The sequence below is a fragment of the Bombina bombina genome, chromosome 2 (genome assembly GCF_027579735.1).
Source record: "Bombina bombina isolate aBomBom1 chromosome 2, aBomBom1.pri, whole genome shotgun sequence".
NCBI lineage: Eukaryota > Metazoa > Chordata > Amphibia > Anura > Bombinatoridae > Bombina > Bombina bombina.
The window spans coordinates 879,877,062-879,884,561 of NC_069500.1; positions in this window are offsets into that span (position 1 = coordinate 879,877,062).

Here is a 7,500-nt window from a genome sequence, read left to right on the forward strand (position 1 = left end):
CCACACATAAAAGACAAGCACCCCCCGCCACAGCACGTCACTGACGAGCCACCCCCACCCGGGCTAAGGCCTTCTGCACCCCTTCCTTGATGTTAAAATTAAAGAGGTGCAATCCCACCTCATTGAGATGTACACCATCCTTTAAGAAGAAACAACGACCTGTCTCCCCTTCAAATTCTACATGGCGAATGCCAAACCCACCAAGTCTGCCCACAAAACTGGTCACTGTCCTATTAATCTTTTTTCTAGAGGCCTCCAACTTCCTAAAATCCCATGCTGCCCTCCACGATGAACGCGGTTCAATATCGGACCAAACTATTATCACCCAAGGGAATAAATCCCTCAGTCTCCCCAAGTCCCGCCGGATCTTATCCACCAACTCTTTTTGGGACAGGAACCCCAAATCATTGCCTCCCGCATGGATGACCAGAATGTCCGGAGGCTTGAATAACCTAGCATGGTCGACTACCTTCCTCAGGACCTGGTCCCACCTCAAGCCCCTGACACCAAGCCACCGCAATAACACTGCCTCCTCTTTAAATTTCAATTGTGCACCTTCCTCCATGACCGCTGCCGCCTTACGGGCCCAATATATATAGGAGTGGCCCACAATCCAACACTGAACTTGACCTAAAAAACAAGAAAAGCATCCTAAACAACCAGATCAGGTCTAACATATGAACGAAAACATCCAGACTTCCAACCACCAATCCTTTTTATCACACTCCCCCCAAACCCAAACTAGCGGCTTCAGTGGCAGCCCCAATTCGGAACGAATGTGTTCCAAATTCTTCCGCCGTGTACCCTAGCTCCTTTAACGCCCGCCGAAGCACCGCCAAGAATTGAAAACGTGATAATCCCGAGCCATCTTTGTGTATAAACAACGGTAAGGAAATCTGAGGCCGGGACACCAAAAATGCCCTCATGTGTGCAACCGGGCACCCCGCCCCCCGTGCTTCCCCCAGCTTTATCAACCTACCCCGCCCCTCCTGGTCCGTCTTGGACCCCCGGAGCCACAACCAGACCACCTCATCCTTGATAGACACATCCTTGGCTTGTATGCCTCCCCCATCCCACCTATTTGCCCCCACCAGTTCTGATACCCGAAAAGCTCCAAAGAATGCTGTCGAAAAAACTGCTCTAAACAACAATACCTCATACCTTGAGGTGCACACCGTCTGCAAGACGGCCAATATCCGCAGCAGAAGTTGGAAGCCAATTGGCCTCCGCCTGTCCTTTTCCACCTTTTTCTTACACAACCCTTTGACTGCCAGACGGACAAGGAACAATTCCGTCAGATCTTCCCACCCCAAGAGTTTAAACAGGAATTTTAAAGCTGCCATATTTCTCCTCACCAGTGATCTAGAAATCCTCCTACGGTTCCACTCGTCAATCCAAAATAACAGCCCCTGAATCCACCCTTCCCTAGAAGCTCCTATGCCCTCTGACTCGATCACCTCCCACCATTGCCTCCATGTCCGAACATAAGCATTCCACGTACCTGGAGCTACCGCTCCCCTCGCCACCTTGATTAATTCCATACTTCCAAATCCAACAACTCTGGCGGGCAATCGACTCCTACCAAATCCGCTTCTGGTGCCACCTCCCGGAATCTCGACCACTGAAAGCGAGAAAGAGCATCAGCTACAACATTCTGGTAACCCGGCACATGCACAGCGCGAAACAGCACATTCATCCGCATGCAGTCCAGCACAAACAGCCTCAACAGGCGAACCACCGGCAGGGAGCAAGATGTCAACCTATTAACAGCAAAGACCACCCCCAAGTTATCCGAATGGAATACCACCTTTTTATCTTTAATCCTGTCCCTCCACACCCGCACAGCTACCAGTAACGGAAAGAGTTCCAAAAAGACCAGATTCTTCGTTAGACCTTGGCAAACCCATTGTGCCGGCCATTTCCCAGCCACCCAGCTCCCCTGGCAATATGCTCCAAAGCCCAGAGACCCCGCTGCATCCGTGAACAGGTGCAGCTCATCATTCGACACCGCCTGTCCGTGCACCAACGCCCGACCATTGAACTCTGCCAAAAAGGACAACCATATTCTTAAGTCTTCTTTTAGGTCCTCCCCCAAGGAAATCCACCTTTTTGGGGCCGCGACTCCCGCAGTGGCCAGGGAGAGCCTCCTGCAGAAAACCCTCCCCACCGGAATAATTCTACACGCAAAGTTTAGCTTGCCCACTAATGACTGGATCTCGCAAAGGCGAAGCCTGCGCTTCCTTAGCGCCCCCGAAATGACCCCCTTTAGGTCGTTCAGCTTGTCCAATGGCAATCGGCACTCCATCTGAATGGAATCAATTTCGATCCCCAAGAAACTCAACGTGGTGGTTGGACCTTCGGTTTTCTCATGGGCGACGGGGATTCCAAAGTCTTCAGCTACCCTAAAAAATTGGTCCATTAGCCTAACACAATCCAAAGATTCGGCGGCCCCCACAAATAGGAAGTCGTCCAAATAATGGACGACCGAACCCAGCCCCGCTTGCTGCCGCACGACCCATTCCACAAAGGTGCTGAACTTCTCAAAGTAAGCACACGATATGGAGCAACCCATCGGAAGGCAAAGGTCCACGTAAAAAGAACCCTGGAAAAAACAACCCAGTAAATGATGACACACCGGGTGAACCGGCAAGAGCCGAAAGGCAGCCTCCACATCGACCTTACCCATTAATGCCCCCACGCCAGCATCCCTTACCAGCCCCACAGCCTTGTCAAATGAAGCATACCTAACAGCCGCTACTGCAGGGTCGATCCCATCATTAACTGATGCCCCTTTTGGGTAGGATAAGTGGTGGATCATGCGGTACTGCCCTGCTGCCTTTTTTGGAACCACCCCCAACGGAGATACCCTCAAATTCCGAAAAGGCGGGTGAGAAAAGGGGCCCGCCATCCTCCCCAAAGCCACTTCCTTGTCGAGTTTACCTTGAACCACCTCCGGCAATTCCTTTGCCGATTTCAGATTCCCCGAAATTTGTACCCCCCCTTTTCCTTCAAACGGGATCCGGAACCCAGAGCTAAAACCTGTCAGCAAGAGTTCCGCATCACCCGCCTTACCCCGGACCCTAGCGAATCGTTCTAACCAAGGAACCATCCTTCTTACCCTCACCGGTGTCCTGGCTCTTAGCAGCAGCCTCACCCGATTTCCCCCCTCCCCCGCTTCTCTTGAAACACTTTGCCCATGAATGGGCACCATCGCATCCTGAGCAAGCATGTTTGTACTTGCACCCCGTTCCAAATTTACATTGCCCTTCATTATACTGGAAGCAGAGCCCCTTTCTGATAGCAACGGCTGATCCACTCCCCCCGTTGTTAGAGGACGATCCTCCTCCCCCCGTTCCCCCGATGCCCCGAAAGGACCCACGCAGCGGAGTCATTAACTCTAGCCAAATCCCCATATCCCTGTCGTCCCACCTCATCTCCGGCCTCACTGCCATCCTCTGGCGGAACTGTTCATCATACCGCCACCACGCTAGTCCCCCGTAGGTCCTATATGCCCCCGAGATCTTGTCGTAATAACAGAACAACGCAGAGCATTGCTCCGGGAATTTTTCGCCTACGACCGCCGCTAGAATGCTAAATGCCCTCGACCAGTTAGATAACGTTTTTGGCAACTTACGATACCTCTTCTTCCTTTCGTCCTCTTCTTTCTTCTCCTTGTCACCTTTCGTGTCTTCTTTAATTTCCAACACTTGTTCCAGCGGCAGCAGAGAAAATATTTCCAAGAACTCTCTCTTCCATATTTTCTCCTTAAGCTCCTGAGTAAGATGGATCCCTAGCGGCCCAATTGAGCACAGGCAAGGTCTTCTCATGGCGCTCTCTGGCACCTTTAGCCCTTCACTAACACTACTTACCCCCCCAGTCACGGGTACCGCCCCACCTGATCCCTGTCCTGAGTTACCAGCCCCCTGGCTTGCGCCCGCCACCGCTGTCCCGGACCCTACTCCCCAAGCTGCTGCAACGTTCCCTTGCTGCCCCACCAGCCGCCTTTCAAACTGCGTCAGCAGATCCTTTAAGCCAGTCATCATACTCTGCACACCTACGTCATGCTCTCTTCCAGCCACACCCGTGTCAGTGTTAGCACCCTCACCTCCACTCCTGGGCGCCGTTCCAGCTCCGGCCACTTCCATCGGCACTGCCGCTACCCCTGTCCCGGTGTCCGGCTGTTGCCTAGGCTCCCTCCCTCTGGGTCTGGTCGACCTCCTCCTTTGTGATGGAGACCGAGATCTCCTCCTCCGACTGCTCCTCTCCCGGGATCTGTCTATCCTCCCCCACGTAGGGGATCGTCCCCTTCTCCGCTGCTGCATCCTCTCTCTGGGCGAACGGGATTTATCCCGACGCCGTTCCTCTCCCGACTTTCTCGGGCAGTGGCGCACCAGGGGGTCCTCCCCCCGCGGCCGTATCTGTAAAGAGGAGACAGTGAAATCCCTAACCTGACCTACACTCCTAATACTTCCTTCACTAGATCCCAGCCCATGCCTACCCTCCACGTTTTCCCCACTACCCTCCCGCCCACGACCCCCTGATCCCAAGGACCTGATTAACTGCTCCAAAGCGGCCAGGTCCCCTACCTGCCGTGCTGCCACCGGTCCCGAAGAAGTGCCCTCTCCAGGATCATCCGATTCCAGATCACTGTAAGTGTAGTCTATCCACAGTGCATCTCCTTCCAGGTCTTGTCCCTCCGTCTCAGCAGAAAGTTCTGCCCCACCACCCCGCTGTCCCTCCAACTCCTCCTCCACACCTGCTGGAATTAAAGAAGACACGTTAGCCCTGCCCAAGCCCGCCCGTCCCCCTAATCCCCCAAGCCCCCTCTTACCTTGTCCCCTTCCACTAGCTGCCCTCTTAACCCCCCGTCCCCTCCCACCCCTGGTATTCCCTTGCCCTAACCTAGCCCCCCCCCTTCTGCTTGTGCATCTCCACCCCTACCCCCCCTTCATCTCTATTCGCGGGGCCCACCACCTCACTCCCCCTAGCAGGCACCCCCCCATTTGTCTCCCCCCTCGCTGCTAATAGCCCCTCTCCACTACTGACCCCTCTAACCCCAACCCCCCTCTGGGCACCCAACTCTTGCTCCCTTATTTCCCTTTGGGCCTCCGTTGCGCCCTGTCTGGAAACCCCCCTTTCAGCACCCCTTATCGTTACTGCTCTAGCCAACTGACTGCTCTTTTCCTTTCTTTTGGCCCCCCCAGGAGTCTCATTCCCCATACTCCTGGTCGCCGTTACCCCCTGCTCCTCACCTACTACCCCCCCTTTCTTGCCCGTCATAGCCTTCCCCTTTCCTTTGCTAGCCCCCCTCCGCTGCTGCATTTCTGTCTCCTCTCCCTGCTCCCGTTGTGTATTGGAGGCCTGAGGAAAACCCTCCCCCGCCGTCTCCCCGGCTCCCTGGTTAGCAGGCCTATTCTCCTGGGCCGTAGGCTCCCGCCCGTTCTTGCCGCCACTGAGGCCCAGCCCCTCTCCCCGCCTGGCCTTACCTGCCGCGTCACAGCTCCTGTTAGACGTCCTCCTCGTGGCCTCCTCAATCAGCACACGCGCTGGCTCCTTCGATCCGCCTCCTCTGGTCGACGACCGGCGCCTGGGCTCGATGCCACCTCTCTCAGGCCCGGCGCCGCTCCCGCTCCTCCTTGTCCTGCCGCCGTCGGGAGATAGCCGCTCCGGAGGCCTCGACCGCCGATGCGGCCTGCCGTGATCCGTCCCGCTTGCAGCTGCCGAAGATACGGGTCCGGAGGGATGCGCCGCCGTCAGGTAAGCCCTTAGCCAGTCCAGGCCCTTCGCTTCTGCCAGCTGCTGCACCTGCTCTGCAATGTCACTCATCTTCTCCGTTACTGCAACCGCAAGCCTTAGCCGAACTTCACCTTGTGGTTGCAGGAACAGAAGAGGGTGAGTGACTTCCGCACTCCACCTAATATCCCCCAGGACTGCTCCACTGCCTCAGATAGGGGTCACCATCCCCTACGTCGATGCTCTCCTCCAGGGAGCTAATATATATATATATATATATCTGTGTGTATGTATATATATATATATATATATATATATATATCTGTGTGTATGTATATATATATATATATATATATCTGTGTGTATGTATATATATATATATATATATATCTGTGTGTATGTATATATATATATATATATATATATATCTGTGTGTATGTATATATATATATATATATATATATACATCTGTGTGTATGTATATATATATATATCTGTGTGTATGTATATATATATATATATATATATATACATCTGTGTGTATGTGTATATATATATATATATATATATATCTGTGTGTATGTATATATATATATCTGTGTGTATGTATATATATATATATATATATATATATATATATATATCTGTGTGTATGTATATATATATATATATATATATATCTGTGTGTATGCCAAATTAAAGGAAGTTGCCTAATAATTATGCACACCTGATATAGGGTGTTGATGTCATTAGACCACACCCCTTCTCATTACAGAGATGCACATCGCCTAATATGCTTAACCCCTTAATGACCGAGGACGTGCAGGGTACGTCCTCAAAAAAAAGGCAGTTAATGCCTGAGGACGTACCCTGCACGTCCTCGGTGTGGAAAGCAGCTGGAAGCGATCCTGCTCGCTTCCAGCTGCTTTCCGGTTATTGCAGTGATGCCTCGATATGGAGGCATCCTGCAATAACCTTTTACGGCCATCCGATGCAGAGAGAGCCACTCTGTGGCCCTCTCTGCACCGGACATCGATGGCCGGTTTCGTTGGTGGGTGGGAGCCGACTTGGGAGGCGGGTGGGCGGCCATCGGTGTGCCGCATGACGTCAAGGGGGGCGGGATCGGGGGCGCGATCGTCGGGGGGCGCGCACGGGCGCGCGCGCGTGCACGGAGGGTGGCGGGCGGGCGCGTGCACGGGGGGGGAGCGGGTGGGAACCGCTACACTACGGAAAATGTTTTAATAATTAAGACCTAATCTTGTTTGTGCAAAAGCACAAAAAGTGATCATGGAGGGGTGGGGGGTTGGTTTTGTGTGGGGGGAAGCTACACTACAGAAACTTTTAATAAATGTTAAAAAAAAACATTTTTTTCTTCTAAACTGGGTACTGGCAGACAGCTGCCAGTACCCAAGATGGCGCCCATTAAGTTAGAGTGGGAGGGTTATAGAGCTTTTTAGGGGGGATCAGTGAGGTTGGGGTCTAAGGGGGGATCGTACACATCAGCATATGTAAATATGCTTCTTTTTTTTTTTTTTAAAAAGGGCCAAATACCTTTTATTTTAGTACTGGCAGAGTTTCTGCCAGTACTTAAGATGGCGGGGACAATTGTGGGGTGGGGGAGGGAAGAGAGCTGTTTGGGAGGGATCAGGGGGTCTGATGTTTCAGGTGGGAGGCTGAGCTCTACACTAAATCTAATATTAACCCTGCAAGCTCCCTACAAGCTACCTAATTAACCCCTTCACTGCTAGCCATAATACACGTGTGATG